Source organism: Corvus hawaiiensis, chromosome 5, assembly GCF_020740725.1.
Source record: "Corvus hawaiiensis isolate bCorHaw1 chromosome 5, bCorHaw1.pri.cur, whole genome shotgun sequence".
NCBI classification, from domain to species: domain Eukaryota; kingdom Metazoa; phylum Chordata; class Aves; order Passeriformes; family Corvidae; genus Corvus; species Corvus hawaiiensis.
In genome coordinates, this window is record NC_063217.1 from 2805095 (window position 1) to 2828336 (window position 23242).

The 23242-nt window shown below is 49.3% G+C and overlaps 1 long non-coding RNA gene across 2 annotated transcripts in view; it reads left to right on the plus strand.

The window, feature by feature from the left end:
* Positions 1-643: 643 nt before the first annotated feature.
* The window catches only part of LOC125326296, a 30748-nt gene continuing 8149 nt past the window's right edge, over positions 644-23242 (plus strand). For both annotated transcript variants that reach the window (XR_007203749.1, XR_007203750.1), the window contains exons 1-3: positions 644-811; positions 18671-18808; positions 21796-21935. This is a non-coding gene — a long non-coding RNA (uncharacterized LOC125326296). The remainder of the gene's footprint in view (positions 812-18670; positions 18809-21795; positions 21936-23242) is intronic.

The window sequence follows — 23242 nt, forward strand, 5'->3', positions numbered from 1 at the left end:
GTGTTACTCCATGTTTGAGGAATTGGGGGGTTTTAAGCCCAATTTTTTTTCACAGCTGCACTTTCTGAGCACAAGATTCTGTCCTGCTTTCCCAGATGGCATTTGGGATAAACAGTTTGGGACCAGGGTAGAAGATGCTCCCACAGTACTTAGTCCATCTCAGAAATACTGGAAAAGGTGTGTTTTGTCTGCTGAAGTGAAAATGTGAAAATCCTCACTTTTTTGCCCGATTTTATTCTTAAATCTGAGCACTTTTCCTTGGGTTTGAACTAATATTTTAATTCATTTCCACATTGCTTCTACATCTGTGGCTCCAAAAGGAATTTAGGCAAAAGCACCACTTTGATATCAGCCTAAACTCTCTCCCCTGATGCCTCAAACACGATGCTTCACACACAGCCTCTGACTGAGAAATCCCTAAATCACTGCTTGCCAACAGTCAGAGCAGAGGATAACGGGGAACTGCTGCTTCCTTACTTTTCCCACAAATTTAATCCGTGGCTGGAGAGGACGGGTGCCATGTCAGGGACACTTGTGCTATCAGCAGGCTCTTGACTCACATTCCCAGACAGGCATTCCAGTCTGCTCAGAGCAGATAAATGCAATTTTAAAGCACCCAGGGCAGCATTAATTCTGGCAGCTCTGTGCAGTGGCAGTGTCGGGAGCGCAGGAGCTGCTTTGCCTTTGTGGGCTGTAATTGCAGAAGCTCAGAGGTAAAATGGATCAAGTGGAAAACCTCCACAGGATGAAGAGGAAGAGGCCATCTGACATCCCTGTAGCAGCCCTGCCGTGGCAACCAGCCTGCAAGGAGGTGGAAAGGGGAAAGAGGGAAGGCTTGGGAAGCGCTGAACTGGCAAAAAAACCCTGTTGGGCTGCAGAGGGGTTTGGAGGTGGTCAGAAGTCAGGGGAAAGACTCCCATGGCAGGGGATGGGAAGGAGATGATCTTAAAGTTCCCTTCCAACCCAAACCATGCTGTGATTCTGTGATAAAGAAGCCACCAAAGTAGAGCCAGGCTGGATCCCACTCCTCATGGGGATGTGGAGGAGGATTTCCCTGCTGTGGCACAGGGAGTGAAGTGGATGGAGGCAAGGGAATAACTGCAGAGGGGTGACAAACGCCTGGGAGATGATCCCCAGTGGGTCTGTGGGGTGGCAGGGGTCCCAGGGGAGATCCAGGGTGGCAGGCACGGGGTAAAGCAGAACTGGCAGAGCCTTTGGGAAAGGGGGATGTTCCTACTCATCCTGCTCCTACTCACCCCACTCCTACTCACCCTGCTCCTACTCACCCTGCTCCCCACACAGCCACGGCTCCCTGGCTGTAGCAGAAGGCAGGAGACTCCTGCCAGCCCCTGTCCCTTTTATACAGGGGCCAAACCAAGACTGTCTTCCTTTCTTTGTGCCTTGCTTATGTCAGGAGGGCTAAAAATGCTGTGAAGCATCGAGAAATGTGCCAACAGTGCTGCTGCCAAGCAGAGCCTCCGCAGCCCTGGCACTTCTGCTGAGCACAGGGTTGTATTTGCAGGGAGACTGGGGGGAGATAAGAGGTTTTCCCTTATCAGTGGCCAGGTTTTGGCAGGGCAGCATGGCTGGCTCACGTCCATGCCCCCTGCCTGGGGAGGGCAGCTGCCTAAGCAGCCAGTTTGGGTATTTCTGCAGGGTTCCTCCTGCCTTGGTTTCATTTCTGGGCATCTTTCACTGTGTTCCTACAGTGATTTGAGTTTCACCATCCTGGCTTTGCCCTGGTAGGGATTTGGGGAAAGCCATAAGCTGGTGTGATTGTCCTTTCTCTCTCTCATTTAGCACTGCTTGGAAAGATCTTGATGTATTGCGAGATGCTCATGGAACAACTCACCTTTGCAATCATCTCCCTGAACTCATTGCATCCCTGATTTCCCCAGTCTTCCACAGAATTCCCAGTGCCATCTGGGAATTTGCAATCCTTGCATCTGCGGGATTGGAAGGGAAACTCCTTATTCTGGTTTTTGACAGCTCAGTCTGCTTTGAAAGCCCTGCACATCAGGATTAAGAGCATGGTCTCACAGCGGTGACCAAAAATTTGCACCATGGATGTTGGAATATTGTTCTTTATTATTATCCATGTTCCACTAAGTGGCATCATATCCCTTGTTTCTGTTCCCTCGTCTTAACTCTGTCTCCAAATATTGAGAATTTTCTTTATCAAGCAGACAGGAAATAATAAGGGAGGAAAACTGTTTGCCAACTGAAGGGAAATGTATTTTTGGAAGAATTTTTTTCCCAGTTTCTGGCTGAAAAAAGGAGAAAAATTCGCTTTGGAAAAAAGAGCAACATTTCATTTAAACTCCCCTCCAAGCTCGCTGCCTTTGCCTGGGGTTTGGAACTCACAGGCTCCTGATCCTTCAGGTTCTCCTCAACCCCTCCCAGTGCAGGTTTGGCTGTGTTCTGGATTTAGCAGCCACTGTGTCATTCAGGTCCCTGCACTGAGACCTTTCTAATTTGCAGAAAATGGTTTCAAAATGAAATTTTCACAGTGAGTGGGTTTTGGCAGCGGGAGGCTGGCAGAGGGAGAGCTCAGGCCTTCGGGGAGAGGGAATGAGATTCCACAGCTCCAAGATGTTTCCAGTTATGTGTGGCCACTGATGGGTTTGGTTTGAAATTGGTGACCCTGTGCTGGTCTCTGCCCAGTCCAGAGATCCATGGAGACACTGCAGGAGGTTCTGTCAGGCATCACCCCCTGCTTGATGGGGTTGGTCTTGGAGCCAAGGGCAAGAGGAAAGGAAAAGAGGAAACAGCTTCAAATTGCACCAGGAGAGGGTTTGGTTGGATATTTGGAAAAATTTCTTCATGGAAAGGGCTGTCCAGCCCTGGCACAGCTGCCCAGGGCAGTGTTGGAGTCCCCATGCCTGGAGGGATTTAAAAGCTGTGTGGATGTGGCACCTGGGGACGTGGGTCAGTGGTGGCCTGGGCAGTGCTGGGGGAGTGGTTGGACTGGATGATTTTAGAGGGTTTTTCCAGCTTAAACAACTCTGTGATTCCATGATTTGGTTATCCATGCTCACCAAAGAACCAACTGAGGATGAATTTTGGTACATGGGAAGTTGTCTCTGTCCTTGTTGAGCAGCTCTTTTACCAGGTGACTAAAAGAGGAGAGATTTAGACTAGAAATTAGATAGAAATCCTTCCCTGTGAGGGTGGTGAAGCCCTGGCACAGGGAGCCCAGAGAAGCTGTGGCTGCCCCTGGATCCCTGGAAGTGTCCAAGGCCAGGCTGGACGGGGCTTGGAACAACTTGGTGTAGTGGAAGGTGTCCCTGCCATGGCAGGCGATGGAATGGGATGATCTTTAAGGTGCCCTTCCAACCCAACCCATTCCATGATTCCATGGTGTCTGAAAAGTGAATTAAAGCTTTTGCAATTGAAATTGAAGGAAAAACCCACGAGACTGACCAAGGAATTCACCAAAAAAGTGATGAGCCAACATGAGCTGCTCAGGCTGGGTGGCTCTATTGACCATCCAAGAGAGGCAAAGGGGGTTTGGAATGTGCAAGGAGGGTTTAAAACAGAGGGAGAAGTTGTTGCTGTGGTTGTATTTTGGGGCTTTCCTCAGCATGCAGCCAGACAGGGAAGTAGCACAGAGTTCCTTGCTTGGAGATCCAGCAGCTTGTAGAGGATGAACCAGAAGCTTGGAGATGGAGGTGGGACCAGAGGTGAGACAGGAGGGGGCACAGAGGCTTTAGATGACAAAAGCCAGTCCCTTCTTCCTTCCTCTCATGGTGGGAACAGTGCAGAGGGTCAGGATACAGAAAGCCTTGACCTGACCACTGCGAGGAGGTGTTTTGGAAGTGCAGTGAAGGCAAATTTGCATCAGAGGAGCTCAGATGAAAGGCTGTGGCAGCGACCCCGTGCAGGGAGGGCAGTGCCTTGAAATTCCAAGGGTGATGATGAAGGCTCCAGGGATGGAAGAAAACCTGCCCACACCAGCAGAGGCTGCTGTGGATTTGACCCTCGTTACCCACAGGAAAGGGAATTTCTACATTCAGGTAGAGCTGTAGGTGGGTGTTTGAAGATCAGGCCAGGATAAACAGAGCTGTGCTGAGCCCACCTTGGTTCCAGGGCATGGAATAGGATAAAAATGCCCTGTTGGTTTGGATATCCCCATCCCTGAGCCACAGCTTTGCTCATCCTGCAGAGCAAGGAGGAATTTCAGACAGACAAACTCTGCAGAGCCATGAAAACCTTGGGATTTCAGGTGTCTCCAAGAAGAACCAGCTGTGGGCTCCCAACCAAGGCTCCTGTGGATCGTAGTCCTGCAGCCTCCACACGCACAGTCATTTTCATTGTAATATTTTCTTTTACTTTTGCAACCTTCCAAACTCAGGAAATCTCTTGGCTTAAAAGCTGGGAGCTGGTTTTTGGGTCTTTTTTTATATAAAGAGCTCAGCAGGAATCCAGAATTTAAGAGACAAGAGAGAATTGCTCACCCTTCAGATATTGGCAGCAAGCCACTTTTCCAGTGTATTTCCTTGGAAAGAGAGCATGAATACATGGAAATAAATCAAAACTGGTGCTTTTAAACCCTTCAGATAAACACCTTCACCTAAAGTAGGTGTGGGATGGCTTTTCAAGCCAGCAGCCTTCCTCACCTGGCAGATCCAAGCCCAGAGCAGGCAGGGAAATCCAGAGCTGGAAAACCAGCACTGGGCTGTGCTTGAATGACTGATTCTATGAAAATGTGCACTTTTTATGAGTCAGGGTCACCTCGTTGTGCTGCTTGTACCACACATGCCAGGCTGGGGTCAGGGTCTGAGGGATGCTGCTCATGCCTGTGTTTCCAGCAATTCCAGCTGGGGAAGGATTTGTGTCCTGGGGCTGTATTTGGAAGCATGAAATGTAAAAAAAACCAACAACAGCAAGAAAAATAGGGACGAGTAAGTGATGCTTCACCATGTGTTAATTTGGAGGTCTGGGGAACACTGTATTTTAAAGGGTTTTTTTTATAGTGTTCATAAAGATAAGAGAGTAGCAGACAAGAAAAAAGAAGTTGAAAACTGGGATTTCTGCTTTCCCACCTGAGGCTGTAAGGTCATATTGGATCACAGACTCATGGAATGGGTTGGGTTGGAAGGGACCTTAAAGAGCTCTAATTCCACCTCCTGCCATGGGCAGGGACACCTTCCCCTAGCCCAGGGTGCTCCAAGTCTCGTCCAACCTGGTCTTGGACACTTCCAGGGATCCAGGGGCAGCCACAGCTTCTCTGGGCACCCTGTGCCAGGGCCTCCCCAGCCTCACAGGGAAGAATTCCTTCCCAATATCCCATCTAAATCTCTCCTTCTCCAGTGAGAAGCCATTCCCCCTTGCCCTGTCCTTCCATCCCTTGTCCCAAGTCCCCCCTCCAGCTCTCCTGGAGCCCTTTTAGGCCCTGGAAGGCCACAGTAAAGTCACCCCAGAGACAAATCACAGAGATTTGGCCACTCTCAACCAAACGTGGGCTCCGGTGGGTCCAGCTCACCTCTCTTCACCAGGAGCTGCTGTGGTGCCAAGAACTTAAAGAACAACAGAGGAAATAACACATCAGACACCTCTGTCACCAGGTTGCCCCGTCTTATGCATCACTGTCTTTGATGACCTTTTTGAAGAGCTTTCTCTTAATGAACAGTTATTTTTTGCCAACCGAGGAGGGACACAGTGCTTCTGACACTTCCCTTCAGTCATCGTTTCCTTTGTTTGTCTTTGCTTTGTTTTGCCATTTCTTTCAGGTGAATTCTTGAACCAGAAATGAATCAACTTCTTTTTTTTTTTTTTAATTTTGATCAAAAGCACAGAATGTCCCGCAGAGACTGGGCACATTCTGCTTTCTGAACTCAGTGTTGGCACCACACAATGACGAGGATGTGTTTGACGAGCTCCTAATGACGCTGCAAAGAGCTGTCCCCTGCTCCTGGCTCCAGTGTGACACTGGAGGCTTTGAAGCCTGGACAAGTATTTAATTGACATCACCGAGCTGGCCCAGTGTCACCGTGCTGGAGCTGTCAGAACAAAGTGGAGGAACAATGGAAGTGACCTTTTTGTTTAGAGGATGTTGGAGTAGTGGGAAGAACAGCCAAGAATTGGAGAAAATGGGATTCCTGGGGCTTTTCCATGATTTTCTGCCCTGTGGCATGAAGTTTAGAAGGGATTCTAAAGATCACCTTGTGGGCAGGGACACCTTCCACTAACCTAGGCTGCTCCAAGCCCTGTCCAAGCTGGCCTTGGACACTTCCAGGGATCCAGGGGCAGCCACAGCTTCTCTGGGCACCCTGTGCCAGGGCCTCCCCACCCTCACAGGGAGGAATTCCTTCCTAATTTCTAATCTAAACATCTAATATCTAATTTAATTTAAAGCCATTGACGTCTTCATACGCTGTATCCCAAAAGAAATGAGATGTGCTGGATATCCAGTAAGGCTCTTAGTGCTGGGAAAATTTCCAAATGCAATTTTTGGGGTGAAGGTAGGAAAAAAGTGTTGGCCAAACCTTCAATTCCTCGAGGTGTGTTTGCCAAAGGCAAAGAGTCCACGGGATCCGTGTGGATCCCACAGCAGTTTCCCAGACACGGAGCTGGGCTGTGACCACCACCAGCAGAAGAGGCCACATGGTGCCACCAGGAGTGTGATGACAAAGGCACCTCCCAGCTTGCACTGGCCATGTCACCGTGTTTTGTCTGCTGGTTTTACACTGGTTCCTGTCTCCTTTTCATCCTCCCTGGCTCAGAGCTGCCAGGACAGGCTGTCAGCACAGAAGTGTGCTGCTGTTTCTTTTTACACATCCCTGCTTCTCAAGGATGGAGTGTGTGGGGAGAACAAATGATCTGTCCTTGCAGATTGGAAGGGAGGGAAGAAATAAACAGGATTTCAAGGCAAGATTGGGCTTGAAAACAGCAAGCCTGGATTTTAAACCGTGATTGGGCTCAGAGGTGACTTTACAAGGAAAATGGGCAGTTTTGGTCCGCAGAACAACCAGGAAAAGAGAAAGCCAGGCAGGAGAAAGCTCTAAGAGAATAGCCAGGCCTTCTGCAAGGGTCGAGAGGAAGGATCCTCTTCCACAGGAGCTTGGCCATCAGCATAGCAGGCACTGGCTGTGCTTGGACTGTAAGCATGGAATCATCACAGAATCATGGTTTGGGTTTGGGTTGGAAGGGACCTTAAAGCTGCCATGGGCAGGGACACCTTCCACCAGCCCAGGGTGCTCCAAGCCCCATCCAGCCTGGCCTTGAACACTTCCAGGGATCCAGGGGCAGCCACAGCTGCTCTGGGCACCCTGTGCCAGGGCCTGCCCAGCGTCACAGGGAAGAATTCCCTCCCAATATCCCATCTAGCCCTTCCCTCTGGCAGTGGGAAGCCATTCCCCCTTGTCCTGTCACTCCAGGCCCTTGTCCAAAGAAGAATTTCTTTCTAACATCTAATGCTGGGTCATGCAGGATTTGTGGGCACCCATGGATGCTGTTTTTCAAGGGTTTTGCCCCCTTTAGAGGGACTGTGTGAGTACTGGATAATTCAAAGGTCTGATTCCAGCTGGCATCAGCTGTGGATCCAATGTTCTCACCCCAGGACTATTTTATTGGATTGATTATCCTTGCTGGTGTAACCAGCAGCTCTGTAATCACAACTCTTATTCTTCATGGATCTCCACAGACCCATTAAACCCCATTGTAATCTGCAGGATCCCTGGAGGATGAGAAAATTAATAGCAGTGCCTGTGCATCGCAATTACCACCAGGCAAAACTCGGACATTCCCTTCTGCTGGAAAGTTCAATTCTCTGGAAAACAGCGATTCAGAACTACCAAATCTTAAGAAAACAGCAATACTGAAATAAAGCACCAGAAAACCTTTCCTCAGCTATTTCAAAAGCTGCACGTTGGGCTGCTCTAAGGGAGACCAGACTCTTTCTCTTTTAATTTACTCTCTGTGTTGTATTAAAAAACCCCACCACAACCAGCTGCTGCTCTAATTAACATCGAGCGAAACAGCTTCTTTAACCATCTAATTCAAAATGTCAAACAACTCCCAGCAGCGAGACACACCTCAAACAAGCAGATAAGATGTTTCATTAGAGCAGGAGCTGCTTGCAATATTGTGGAAAACTGATAGCAGGCAAAAAGAAGAGCAGAAAATTGAGGAGCTGGAGTGGGAGGCAGGCAGGAGAAATCCCAGGTGAAGCTGGCACCCAGCTGTTGTCCCAGGCAGATCATTAAGTGCATTTTTTCCTTCTTTTTATTCTGCCTTTTTTTTTTTTTTCCTGGGAAATTGATTGATTTCCAAGAGAAATTTTCAGTCCTGCCAAAACTTCTCTTTCCTGAGAAGCTGCAGACCTGATAAAACCTGCAGCACCCCTGGAACCTCTGCTGTGAGGTTCATGCACACCCCCCGAGATCAGAAAATCCATTTTCTTCCCATTTTACAGCCAAAGAAACAGCCCAGGTGTGACTGAGTCCCTTATTCAGGCGGTTGGAGCTACAGGCTGGTCTTTAAGGTCCCTTCCAAGCCAAACCATTCCATGATTCTGTGATTAATCCATGTTTAATCACTGGCTTGTAGGAACTGCAGCTCCTCCTGTGCTTTGTAAATATCCAGAGGACACCCCCTACTTGAAAAAAAATCTCAGCTTAAGTTCATAAAATCATTGTCAGGGATGAAAACGAGAGCAATAAATGTAGGAAAAGGGAAGAAATAGGAAGAAATTCCTGACTGTGAGGGTGGTGAGGCCCTGGTACAGCTTTCCCAGAGCAGCTGTGGCTGCCCCTGGATCCCTGGAAGTGTCCAAGGCCAGGTTGGACGAGGCTTGGAGCCAGCTGGGATAGTGGAAGGTGTCCCTGCCCATGGCAGAGGGTGGAACTGGATGGGATTTCAGTTCCCGTCCAACCCAAACCATTCTTGGATTCTATAAATGTATAAATGTATAAATGTATAAATGTATAAATGTATAGATGTTGTCTGTGGACAAGCAAATGAGTGGAGACTCCAAGATATTCCTGAATTAGGCACGTCACTGATCTCCAAGCCTTGCATGCAGTCCTTGAGGTGAGAACCAGGGTGTCAAACTTGTGGAATATAACTTGTGAAATACAGAATTACAGATTTGTTTAGGTTGGAAAAACCCTTTAAGACCATCCCATCCAACCATCCTCCAGCACTGCCAAGGCCACCGCTGACCCATGTCCCCAAATTCCACATCCACACAGAATTTAAACCCTTCCAGGGATTTTTTTTTGCTAAGCTGGACCTGAACTTCTGCTCTGCTTCTGACCCTTGTTGTCCAGTGACGGCTCCAGCCACCAGCTGTGGCCGTGGGTTGAGTTGGGAGAGCGAGTGTGGACCTTTGGTAGGGGTCAGAAGCTCTCCCACAGCCTGACCCCCCTTTCTGCTAGTTTCTGTTTTCCTTGAGGCTTTCTGACAGAGAATTTTTAGAGGGATTCCTGCTCTACTCCAGCCTGGGATTGTTTGTAGCTGCTTGTGCAGGGCGTGTGGGCAGCAAGGGTCAGAGAGGGGTTGGCACCACAGATGGGGTGAAAAGAAAGGTAGGATGAAGCTTCACAGACGTGTCTGACTTGGCTGGAAGTTGTGGGAGAAGCTGGGAAGGCTTTTGGAGAGCTCTCCCTGTGGGAGGTGAAGAGTTTTCCTCCCTCCCTCTCTCAGGTGGTGTTTTTACAGCTCCCCCAGGTCTGACACACATTATCCTGAGCTGGACTGGACCCACCAGGATCATCCAGCCCAGCTCCTGGCCCTGCACAGACACCCCAACAATCCCAGCCTGGGCATCCCTGGGAGCGGTGTCCGAATGCTCCTGGAGCTCCAGCAGCCTCAGGGCTGTGCCCATTCCCTGGGGAGCCTGGGCAGTGCCCAGCACCCTCTGGGGGAAGAACCTTTCCCTGATATCCGACCTAAACCTCCCCTGACCCATCTCCAGCCATTCCCTCGGGTTCTGTCCCTCACAGAGTGCAGGGATTGGAGTTTGCTGTAGGATGCTCATCCCACAGTGCTCTGGGATCGTTGTCACCCTGGGCGGGCTCTGTGTCCCTCTGCTGGGTCAGCAGTGGCCACAAGTCATCCTGAAGCCACTGCAGTCCATCTCCATCCTCATCTCGGCTCCCTGCTGTCCCATGGGACTGTCAGGGACACGGGGACAGCAGGGAGCACACAGCACATAAAGAGAGGGCAGTTGTGCTGCTGCTCCGAGTGAAACCAAGTCTCCTCATATTGTTTGAGTAACAAACAGAGGAAATATCTGTAATCTCTCTTCCCTGCCACTCCTAGGGAGCTATCTCGTGGCCTTTCCTGTGGACTCCTCTGCTCTGGTTCTGCCTGTGGGAACTGCTTCCCAAACGGATTATTCAAGCTTAGAGCAGTTCTTCTCAGGGTTTTTTTTTCACAGAGTTCCCCTTTTGCACATCTGTCTTTCCTGGCAGGAGGCAAAGTGGAGGGATCTCCAGTTTCTGTCTGAGCTGTGAGGTGGGATGCTCTGGCAGCTGCTCTCCTGCCAAAGCTCAGCCTGTGCAGTGCCACCACTTCTTGATGCTCTGGTAATTGCTGACCCTTCCGAGCCACAAGGTCCCCCCTGAGTCTCCTTTTCTCCAGGCTGAGCCCCTTTCCCAGCTCCTTCCCCAGCTCTGTTCCTAAAGGGACCTCAGGTCGTGCCATGGTCACTGAGCTTTGGAGGGCAGCTGAGGATCCTCACTCCTGTCAATGAAAGCTCCTAATTAAATCCCTGCCAATTAAATCCCTGCCTATATTCTCCTCTTGAGTAGATTCCCTGCTGTGTTTGTGCTCCCTCCTGCTCCCTCACGAACAAGCCTTCACCCCAGTTGGCACAGATCTGCTTCTCTGTATGATTTTGGGGAAAAAAAAGTCCTTTCTGAGTCTTGGATATTTAGGATGACCCATGGCCATCTATGCTGGGAGCCTGGATGCCTTGCAGCCTTTCCCACACACCTGGATGCCAGGCACAATGGAAGAGAGGCAGGACTTGTTTCAACTCCCCAAATCCCCCAGTTTGGCTGAAAACTTCGATTTTTCCTTTCCTGCTCACCCTGGCACCACTCCAGCATCTCTTTCCTCCAAGAACAACAGTTTGGGTTCAGCCTCTTATCAAAATAAATCTTACCAGAACTACTCAGGATGCTGCAGTTGTGGTCTCACAGTGGCATCAAAGATTCCTGACCAGCCCTGGAGCATCCCACATCCCAGGATGACACTTTTTGCCTCAGTTTCTTAAAGATAAATATCCCCCATCTCTGTATTTTCTCCTCTTCCACCATTTCCAAACTGTAATTTCCCCCTTTTAATCTTTGTTTGATCCCCTCAGCACACGCTCTCATACCTTATTAAATTCAAATTCCACCCTTCTTAGCTCTCAGGTATTTTGTCTTTTATGATAATTTCCAATTCTTTCCTCTGCAGGATCTTTATCTCCCCACCCACAGCAATCATCAGCTTCCTGCTCTTCTTTCAGTCCCAACTATTAGTGAAAATATATATTTTTAAAGAAAGATGCCCAAAGTTTCACATCTCAACTCCATCAGGAACTTAATTCCCATCCATTTCTTCCCCTCCTGTCAAAACCTGGTGTTGTCCACCCCCTGGGGCCCCCTTGTCTTCACAGATTCCCAACAAATCCTCTTTTCTTGGGACATTACTGGATAAATAAGGTGCCAGGCATGAGGCCAGCAAATAGATCAGCGAGGCTCTCAGACAGGAGACCTCTCATAATTCACTTTTCTAGGAAAACTCTGGCTTTTGGCAATAAATCAGGGAAGGAGGCACGGGAGAAAAGGCACTGAGGCAGCTCCTGCTGTCAGGAACGATTGTCTTGAGCTGCAGCTGATTTCCTACCGCGACAACTGGGGTTCATCCCACCTGGATTTTGATGTCCCAGGCGCAAGATCCACTTTGAATCCCTCGTGCTCAGGAGGAAGAACAGGTGCAGGGCTGTCCCCTCTGTGCCTCTTGCGGATTTTATGGATGTGATGCCACAGGTTTGTCTATTCCCTGCAGTGTAACCAAAAAAGCTGCTACTGCTGGAAGAACTGCTCCAGGCTGAGCTCTGGACGGCTCCTTGGCATGGGAACACTTTAAACATGGCTTAATAACGGGAAAAAACTCAATCCCCAAACTGTGTTGGCAGGAGATGAGATGGGAGATGGGCAGCACAGGGAGTGAGGTGGGGATGAATCCCACAGGAGCCCCTCTGCTCTGCAGCCAGGCTGAGAGAGCTGGGAATGTTCCCCTGGAGAAGGGAAGGCTCCAGGGAGAGCTCCGAGCCCCTTGCAGGGCCTAAAGGGACTCCAGGAGAGCTGCAGAGGGACTGGGGCCAAGGCATGGAGGGACAGGACCCAGGGAATGGCTTCCCACTGCCAGAGGGCAGGGATGGATGGGATATTGGGAAGAAATTCTAAATAGAATGATAGAATCATGGAATGGTTTGGGTTGGAAGGGACCCCTAAGATCATCTCACTCCATCCCATGCAGGGACACCTTCCACTGTCCCAGGCTGCTCCAAGCCCTGTCCAAGCTGGCCTTGGACACTTCCAGGGATCCAGGGGCAGCCACAGCTTCTCTGGGCACCCTGTGCCAGGGCCTCCCCACCCTCACAGCCAGGAATTCCTTCCCAATATCTCATCTAAATCTCTCCTCTTTTATTTGCATCTTGGTGTTACAAAGCCAAATGTTGCTCTTGTCTTTCTAGACCAACTCCAGACTTACACTAAGACCCCTCTAAAAGATAAATTTTCCCACAAGCCACCCCAGAAAGAGAAGAAAATACTAAATGTGCGTGTGTCAGATGCAAGTAAAATGTTCAGTGGGGAACAAACCCATTCATAGGGTCAGAAAGCCCTTGTTAGAGGTGAGGTGAGAGTTAGGAAAGAATTGCTGAATTTTTCAGAGCACTGAATTTTCTTTAATTGCTATTTTCTTCATGCTGACCTGTTTGTGACAGTCCCCAGGACGGAATAACCATCTCTGTTTTTTTTTTTTTTATTATAAAATCTTTCAGGCACAAGCTGGGGTTTATTTTGTCACCCCAGGTGGAAACAATGGAGACACGACCATGAATTTATATTTGCTATTTCCTTGGATACTTTCCTTCTGGAACTGGGCATTAATGAAGCCCACTCCCAGGCAGAATTGTCTCACCAGCCTCATTTGTGCGCTGTGAGATAAGGGAGTGAATTTGGCTGGCTGTCAGTTCATTAACAGGCCACTGATGAATTTGTGCCACTCTCTGCAGGGTGTTCTCACCCTCCTGGGCACCTGCTGAACACTGGGGGTGGAGGACAGAGAGTTCTGTGACATCTGTGATGCAGAACGAGGGGCCCCTGGGGTCTGTGACCCCCTCCAAGGCTGAGCACTGGTGCTACTCCCTGATATCCCCTAAATTAAATTATCCTCTGAATTAAAATAAGAAAATCCAGGGCAGGGTGCTCCCATGGCCTCCATGTTGTGCACACCCCCATTCAGGCTGAACACTTGCAAGAAAATCACACTTTTTGTTAATATTTTTCTGTGAACAAATGATAAAAAATTCCAGCAAGTGCAGCTTGAGGTTCTCCCTTTCCTGTGAGGTCCTGCAACCCCGCCTGCCACAGGGGCTGGAATCCTTCAGGATGGAGAAATAAATGGAAAGATTTTCCCCAATCCTCCCATCCCTTGCATAATCCTTTCACCCTTCTGAGGTGCCAAAGCCAGCTCAGCCCAGGGGTCAGGGTGGGTTTCACTGAAAACGGGCAGCATCTCCCAGGGTTTGGCAGTGCAAGGCTGCTGTCAGCAGGAGATGCAGGGCAGAGGTGGCTTTGGGGAAAATCCCTTCTGCTGCACGTTTTGGGGACTGAAAACCCTTTTCTGGGCAGGGGTGCATCTGCTGAGGGATGAGTGAAGAGAAAACACATGGCAGGGGAAGGAAGTGTGAGCACATTCTCTGGATGTACAGAGAATAATCTGAGCTCAGGTATGAAAATAAGCAAGTAACTGTTTGTGGGTTTTTAACCAACTCTAATTCTTCAAATCCTTCCACTCAACAAACATCTTTTTGTCTTGTTCTCCCTCCTTTACTTCTAGTCTAGGAGGAAAGAAGCAGAAAAAAATAAATAACAATCATGAGACATTTTGGACTTTGGAAATATTTAGTTATTCAGAGAGGCTGGGAAGTCCCCATCCCTGGAAGTGTCCAAGCCCAGGTTGGATGGGGCTTGGAGCAACCTGGGCTAGTGGAAGGTGTCCCTGCCCATGGCAGGGGATGGAACTGGGTGGGCTTTAAGGTCATTCCAACCCACACCATTCCCTGCTTCTGTGACTTCCATGACATCTGTAGAGTGGTCCAACTATTCCTGAGAACTTCCAGTGGCAGCATGAGAAGGTGCCTGAGAAGACTTATCAAAGGGAATGGGAGAAATTTCTTCAGTTTTGGTGTTCTACAGAGCCTCCCACGATGTCGTGCAGAAGATTGGCCTCAGGGATCTCAGAAAAGCCCCTGAAACACAAACTCATGGCTTAAACGTGTTTATTTCCACACCATCAATCCAGAAAATCATCAGGTGAGCCATGTTTGGATGGTGGGGAATGCTGCCTGGGAAGAAGCGACTGGAAGGATTTGGGGATTGGCCTGTTGAGTCCTGGTTCCCAGTTTGATGCTGTGACCAAAAAAGCTGTCAGGGCTCTCTCTGTGTGCAATGTGAGGCAGCTCAGGTCAGGAGGGGGGGGTCAGGTTGGTGACTTCAGGTAACTCAACCTCACTTCAAGAAGTGGAGGTCTGAAAATACCATTTTTGGGTACAGCATCGTTTTTTAAAACAAGGTTCCTCCTGATTCGTCACAGAAATGGCCTTCAAGGCCGTTTTTTCACCCTGTGCAGATGCAGCCCAGATCTCCCTGGAGCTGTGAGTTGTGTTGTATTAACTGGGAGTTACAAATTCCAAGGAAGTGCAGGGTCTATACTTTCATTGTTGATGCAACATTCACGTTGTGTTGCTAAACAGGACTTTAAAGGAGCTCCAAGGGGACTGAGAGAACCAAACCCTTGGGATTTCAGCACAGGGTGAGTGTGTGCCTTATTCTCACGGGAAAGGTGGCTTCTCTTTAATCCCTTTTGCCCTCTAAGGCAGAGAAAAGAAAACATCTCATCTCGTGGTGAAGAGAAACATTTGTGCAGGTCTCCCTCTTCTTAGATAATAATCCTCAGCCATTCATGGTTTGTTGTTTACTTTTCTTTCTTCTTTAATTGAAGCCTCGCTGTAAAGGATTAAAAGCAAACTATTCTGTAAAAGGTCTCGAGTAAATCTGTGCGAGCTTTCCCCACTGCTCCGAGCTCTGGGATTTCCTGGTCTGTGCCCTTCTGTACTCTTTGGCTTTAATTAAAATTTGGTCTTTGCTCGTTTGCCTGCATCTGCATCCCTCCACTTCCCTGTGCTCTCTGCCAGGTTTGGAAATGCACCAGCTCTGATGGAGAACCTGCAGAAGGACAGCAGCATCCCTTGAGGTGCACCATGCTGGTGGCCTCCCATCAGCTGAACATCGCCCTGTCACCAGCCTTTGCCTCTTTGCTCCCCTTCCATGGCTGTCAGCACCTCCCAAAGCACAGGGCCAAGAGGAAATCAGGAAATTAAGCAGAAAGACTGGCAGGGAGGGAGAGGTGAGGGGCAGAGAGGATGTTTCCACACTTGGGTGGAAATATCTGGGGTTTAAACATGGAGAATAAGCCAACAAAAGGGGGTTATAATGATTCAGAGCTGGTCAGCAACTCCCCGTAGTCCAGGGTTATCCTCAGCTGTGAATCCTGGTTGTGGAATCTCATCTTCCTTGTCACCCTCATTGACAGACTACAGAGTCTTGGGAAGCCCATCTCTCCTGCACAGCCAAGGGCAAGGATAAATAAGGCCACGGTGCCGGGATTTCAGTCAGGAGGCACCTGGAAGTGCTTGTGAGGCCTGTGTTTGTCTCCAAAGCTGCTGCACTGTGGAAGGGCTCATCCTGCTCCAATACAGGACAGATCCTCCCTGACGGATATCAGGTGCCTCCACTTGGTTCAGATTCGCTCTGTATCTAATAAAATCTTGCAGTGAGTTTTAAACTGCTCTGGAGAAGCCAACCCAGGCACCAGAGAGCAGAAAATGGCAATTTCTGCCGATGGCACAGAAGGGAAGAGCAGCCTTTACCAGACAAGGATGTGCAAGGACAGCCGTGGAGCAGAGCAATTTGGCAGTGATTCCCCCCTGGTTCTCATTATTGGGGTATCAATAACAGGGCTAATGGCCCTCTGGTTCCTGATACAATGTGCAAGGCTGTTTACAGCCTCTGCTGAGAGCCTCTTACTTTTACTCTCATTGGCAAATCATTGTTTACGTCTCGTGTTTCGAAATGCAGCTGGGTTCCAGCCTTTCCTCACCCACCGGCGGAGCCGAGCGGATCCGTGCCCCATGTGCTGCTCTTTAGCAACACAAACAGCACAGCCAGATTCCACTTAGCGGGGTTTGCTCACTGCCCAAACACGCAGGGCTTGGCTCTGAGCGCGCCGGCTCCTTCCCACCGGCTCCCCAGGCGCCGTGGGAGAGGCACGGGAGGGATAAAGAGTGGCTGAGCACCTCTGGGATGTCCTGGAACAAGGGTGGCCTTGATTCTCACATCAAGGTCAGGGGTGTGCTGTGGTTCATCTTCCTGGTGTGGCCAGATCCCTTTTCATCCCATCTTTTTTTAGGGCTGGCTTGACAGCTGGGCTTGATGAGCTTGGAGGTCTTTTCCAACTGAAATGATTCTATAGAATCATTGAATGATTGAGGTCGGAAAAGACCTCCAAGGTCATCAAGTCCAACCTTTGACTGACCAACTTGACCGTGTCAACTTTGTCGCCCAGCCCAGAGCACTGAGTGCCACATCCAGTTGTTCCTTGGACACCTCCAGTCATGAGGACTCCACCACCTCCCTGGGCAGCTCCAATGCCTGACCACCCTTTCCGTGAGGAGATTCCTCCTGATATCCAACCTGAGCCTCCCCTGGCACAGCTTGAGGCCATCTCCTCTTGTCCTGTGCAACCACTCTCATCCCTCTTTGTGGGTTTGTTTTCAGCCATGGGAAGAAGGGACACAGCATCCAAAAAGACAAAAAATTGTAGCAGAAGCAGTCGAGTGATTGGTAAATGCTGAATTTCAGCCAAGTGGGCAATAAGATATTATTCAGTGAGAAGGTTTGAGAAAGAGTGGCTGAAACCGTGCTTTGAGCAGAAGGAAAGAGAAGGAAAAGAAGAAATTTAGAAGAAGGAAGGGCAGAGCAGTAAGTCAGCCCAAAGCTTGTCTGTTCATCCTGTAGTGGTGGGAAATTTGAGGTCACAGAATCACAGGATGGTTTTGGTTGGAAGAGTCCTTAAAGACCATCTCATTCCAACCTCTTGCCATGGGCAGGGACACCTTCCACTATCCCAGGTTGTCTGGTGGTCAAATAGACAAAAAAAATTCAGGTGAAACGAACATGCTGGCCACTCTGGCACCACTGTAAGCCCTTAAATCTAAAGAAGAGAAAGATCAGCCTCATGTTTCCAGTAACCCCCTCAATGCTCAGGGGAAACCTCATTCACCAAATTTGCTCAAAGGGATTTCCACTCCTGTTCCAGGCCATGTCAGGAGCTGCTTTCAAGAATGCCAGTGCTACTTCACAGGAAAGGTTAAAAATCTCCCTTTTTCAGAGCAGAGAGCACTTTTAAACAGATTTATTCTGCATTTTTTCATGTTTGAGCCAAACAAAACACATCACGGAAGGATTGCTGCCTGTTGGCCACACTGGGATGCCATGGAGCTGTGTTTGGGCTGCTGGGGCTGCCCAGTGCTCTGTTCCTCCTTGCTGGGAAGCGAGCAGGGCTCGGAATACCTGGGAGAAATCACTAATTTTTGTTTCCCACTCTGGTCCCAGGTCCAGGTCGCTGGTGGAGCAGTGAGCAGTGGCTGACTTGTGTTTGCTACAGAGCTGCTGACCCCCTCTGGCTCCGTGTTACATAAAGGAGACACCCTCGTGCCAGATGTGCTGCATCACATTCCCCTTCAGCAGAATCCGTGGGCTCTCCAAACCATGCCATGTTTATGTAGACTCCCAAGCACCAATTTTGCAATCTTTCCCGTTCTCTTCAGCCAACACACATCCGATTAAACTGTCCAGTTACCATGGTTTCCTCCTCACCAACCTGGGGAGTTCAGATGTGAAGCTTGTGGAAAAGAAAAAGTGTTTCCTCGTTAGGAAATGTGCTCATTGGGCTGATGGGCTTAAAATTTTGTGTTCAGTCCACTTTGTGTTTGAGGGTTTGATGGTGTTATTGTGGGGGGTTCTTTGGGTACCAAAATCCATGGAAAGGGAGGAGCTTGTGAATGGTCTACCATGACAAATGCATTGTTTTCAGAGTCAATTTAAGCTGCCAGAGAGGAGGACTGGAGCTGGGGAATGTTTGCTGGAGTATCTGAACGCACTGTTGGAAATGGTTTGTTGTTGGTAAAAGCTGGGTTTAATTGTAGTCTCTTAAAATCTCTGAATGTCATATAAAGAAAAAAAAAAAAAGCTTTACAACAAACATGCCTTTCAGGGCAGAGTTGTAAATGAATGTAGAGCCTAGAAACAGACTGGGGTTGCCTGGTCTTTATTAGTAAACTCTGATTCTTGTAATGCAGCACATTCACCATCCTGCTTTTCAGGATCCTTCCACAGGAGAGGAAGCTGAACTCAAAGCCCGGTCTCCATGCAATACTGCAGGATCCAACAAGGAAAAAAAGATTAAGACTCACTGAATGATCTGCAGGAAGTTGGAATTCATCATAAATAACCACCATCAAGTAAGTGATAATGGTGGCTGACCTGGCCAAGACCTGGCCCTGGAGGAATTTCATCCAGAGTCATCATCTTTGGCTTCCTCTGTTTTCTTCCTCCTCTCCATGGTCGAGGAAGATGAACTGAAACCTAAAGAGGAGGGACAGAGAGGAAGAAATAGGATGATATTAGAGGACATCTATTCTACAAAAAAACCCCCAGTCCCCACCAAAAAAAAAACCCCAAAACCAAGAGTCTTTGCTGGCCAACAGAAATTCAGATTCCACTAAATAGACATAATGCCATAAAAAAATAGGATGGAAAATGGGTTAAAAGTCTTTCAGATGAGGTTTCATCTCCTCAGTACGTTTTGGTCTGGTCTGTGCCACGTTCTGCTCTCCCTAACAAAGTCTGGAAGCCTTGCAGGGGACAGCAAGAGTCAGGGGCTGTCACCTGTAGGGAATATGGAAAAAAATGTCCTATATTTTGCAGTAAGGGGCAGACTGTGGTCACAGGCCATGCTGCTCCACATGTCTCCAGGGCCAGAGGGGAGGCCTTGGCCCTGTTTAATTTGCTACTCAACACTTGGCCCTGCCTAATGTGTTGTTTTTATAGAGCCTGGTTGAACTGAGAGGGCGTGTTTGGTGTGAATAACAGGGAAGGAAGAGAGTTATGGAAGATAACAGACTGTCTGCACCAACACTTGTGGTGTGAACTGGGGAGGAATAAATTCTGGGTGAGGTTTAGAAGGTGGCTGTTTAACACCATAGCTGTGAGGTGGTGAAGAGGCTGCTGATCTGAGGGGTGGGTGGGCAGCTGGAGACAAGAACTGGGTGCTGAGTAGGGACCTGTTCCTTAGTGGAGACATCCTCTGATGGAACACGGTGCTGTGGTGCTCAGGGGACTTATGGGATGTTATGGGAATGCACACGGGGTCGAGGTGATATCTTGCAATGGCACTGCTGGGGAACTGCAGCCATGCCCTGGTTTTATCCCTGTGCAGAGGGGAAGTCGACTTCCATGACTTCCCAGCTTAGAGGAAAATTAAAATCACAGCAGAAGTCTGCACCTTAGCACATAATCCCAGGAATAAGAGGGACGCTCCAGAGGTCAAGGCAAAGAATCACGGACTGGTTTGGGTTTAAAGGGAACTTAAAGACCATCTACTTCCAACCCTCTGCCATGGGCAGGGGACACACTCCTCTATCCCAGGTTGCTCCAAGCCCCATCCAGCCTGGCCTTGGACACTTCCAGGGATCCAGGGGCATCCATAGCTTCTCTGGGCACCCTGTGCCAGGGCCTCCCCATCCTCACAGCACATCAGAGGCTGCCTTCCTCCAGTCAGTGGAAGAGGATTGGAACTATGAACTCTCCCATTTCCATCAGCTCCCTGGTAAGCGTGGCCCGGGCAGTCTGAGCTCATGAGATCATCTGCTTCCCCGAGGTCAGCATGGAACAACATTTCACCACTGGTGCAGACCTCAAAGCAAAGCCAAGCCGCTGAAGCCATAATTATGTCTTTATTGTGCAGGGCCGGGCTGTGTGCGGGCTGGCAAGGAGCCTTTCATTCTGCAGGGCCCGGGGCATTCATCCTGCATTACACATTGTGGGCTGGGGCTGGGGGTGCTGCTGGAGCCCAGAGAGGGCAGCTCCATTCACAGCACTCCCTTGGCCGTGCTCTCAGGGCCACGGCGATGGAGAGCCCAAAAAGAAGGATTTTGTTGCCTGTCTCCCAAGCAAGTCCCTCCTGGCCACCACCACAGGGAGCGATGTAAAAGGGCTTTGTGTGGCTTGTCAGCAGGAAGGCTCCAGCTGGGACTGGGAATGGCACGGACGAGGTGGGTGCACAGTAGGGATAAGGCAGGAGAGGAGGAGTGGAGCAAAGGTGGGTGGAGAAGGGTGGGAATGGGGTGTTACTTGTGATAAAGAGATCTTTGGAAGTGCAGTGGTCTGCTGAGGAAGGTGGAAGAGTGGGAGGAAGGAGGCTGGATTGGCAGGATTAAGGCCACATGGGGGGATTGACGGCAGTCGCAGAGAGATCATAGAATCTCAGAATCCCAGAATCCCAGAATCATTAAAGTTGGAAAATCCCTCCAAGGTCATCGAGTCCAGCCTGTGCCAAATCCCCACCTTGCCACCCATCCCAGAGCACTGAGTGCCATGTCCAGGTGTTCCTAGGACACCACCAGGGATGGGACTCCACCACCTCCCTGAGCACAGGAACCTCCCATTCCAATGCCTGACAACCCTTTCCATGAAGAAATTCTTCCTGAATTGGATATGGGGTGAGAGTCAGGGCCTATTGGGCAGATGATTGTGGTGCCTGAGATTGGCAAAGTGGCTAAGGGTTCAGGAGTGTGGTGGGAGATGTCATTGATGTGCCTGGGGTGACCAAGAGGGACAAACGTGGTGGAGATGGCAGGACAGGGAGAGGGGAGGAACTCCTGAGGACTGGTGAAAAGCAGAGTAGAAGTTTAATTATTAAATGACGAGGACTGAGTGAGGGAGCTGAGTCAAGATCTGGAGGGGGTGAGAGGAGAAGGGTTTGAGAGAGGCTGTTGAGGTGTCAAAGCGACAGATTGCAGGAGTGGGACCACCTTTCAGTCAGGGATCAGTGATTGTCCCTGACCGAAAGGGAAAATCCAGGATTTGATGAAGCTGATGTGATTTGACAACTCCTGCCTGTCTTGTTTCTGGTCAGGAGGCTGCAAGATGATTGTGGTGGTTGGACCACGCGGTTCTGGGCTGGACCAGCAAGGGAGGGATGAGAAATGGGCACAGGGATATGCACAATTTGAACTGTTGGGCTGTGGACACGTCTCCCTATGCCTTGGAAATCCAAGGGAAATGTTCAAGTAGGCTAAGAATAGCCTGTCAGCCCAATCCTCAGACACCAATGGCCATGGGAAGAGGAACACCACACAAACCACAGCAGAAATTCAGAGTGAACGAGGTCTCTGCTAACAATCAGACACTATCACACCATTGTTGCAAAATGTGTTTCTTTCCCCAGAACAGCCCGTCCTGGCCTCCTTCCTTGGGAGGAGAAACTGAACTGACTCTGGGGCAGCAGCAATCCATGAAATTCCCCAGGCTCCTCAGTCCGCCTTGGCCATGATTTGACTCTGTGTCATGAGCCAGGGTCTTGTCCAGGTGAGTTCCTAAGGGAGATCTGGGTGTGCAGGAATGGGATGAGATGCAGTGCACTGCAGTTCAGCCTCCAGACGGGTTTATTAGGGGAAGGACTTAGGGTGTACTGCAAAGGACGCTTGGGACATGTCTGTACCATAGACACAGCCAGAATGAGCAGGAAAAAAGTCATCATGGGAAGATGCTGGAGATACCAAGACTGCTTAGGATGAAGAAGAAATGGGAAGTTTTTTGGGTCTAAACCACTGGTAAATTACATTTAGGCACGACAAGACCAGTTTACCCACCAGGCTGGGACTCGGAGGCTCTTCCAAACCTGAATAAATTGGTTCACCTCATGTCACCTCAGAAGAACAGGGATGTTGCAGGCTTCTTCTGCAAGGCTGTCAGCATTTCTGTGTGTCCTGCTGTGCACCACAAGTGGTGACAGCAGCCGTGGAAAGCAGCAAATCCCTGGATGCAGCTGGAAGGTGTCACAGCTAAATCAAACGAAAGCACGTTTAGGCATCAGAGTTGTTTCAGGACATACCTGAGCTGAGGAGCACTCATGGAAAAATCATGAGGATAAAAACCCCCACTGTGAAATACTCAAAATGACCCATTTTGAAGCAAAAGCCAGGGAGAGATTCCCTGGAGAAGTGACCCATGCTGCTGCTCTGCAGAAGATAATCCAGATCCTCCTGCCTCTCCTAGAGGGAGGATAATGGATGCTGTGGCCTGATTCCTCCAGGCAATCCCATGTCATCCAATCAGCTGAAAAACACCTTTCCCCTCCCAGCTCTGCCTGTCCTGGTGTGACAGGGAGGCTTCTCTGGTGAGGGAAATGCTTTGTGCAACACAAATGCATTTTGTCACATCAGGGACAGAGCATTTCTGAGTGTTTTGGCTCTTCCACATTCAGGAAAAAGAGAAATTAGCAACCTGAGTTGCCATGGTAAATAATAGAGCAGCACCCCTGCTTAATGCCACTCTGCAAATAGTTTAATATTGAATGGCTGTAATTTTGCTTTAGAGTCTGGAAAATAGATTCTGAGACCAGCTGAACGGTAGCTGATGAAAGGAATTTTGCAGTGGTCTCTTAACACAGCCAGGCAGGCAGAGGCCAGAAAAATAAGAAACCTTATAGTCTGAGTTTTTTAAAGAATCTTGAAACAGCAATTGGATGGTAGATGTGCTATCAATGCACGTGGTAGGGTTGTGGGTTTGGTGGTGCTGAATGGCAGGAATGCCTTCAGTGTACATCCCTGTTATTTATTGAGTAGTGACAGTGGCTTTAGAGCAGCACATGGCAGAGGAGAAGTCCCAGTTCT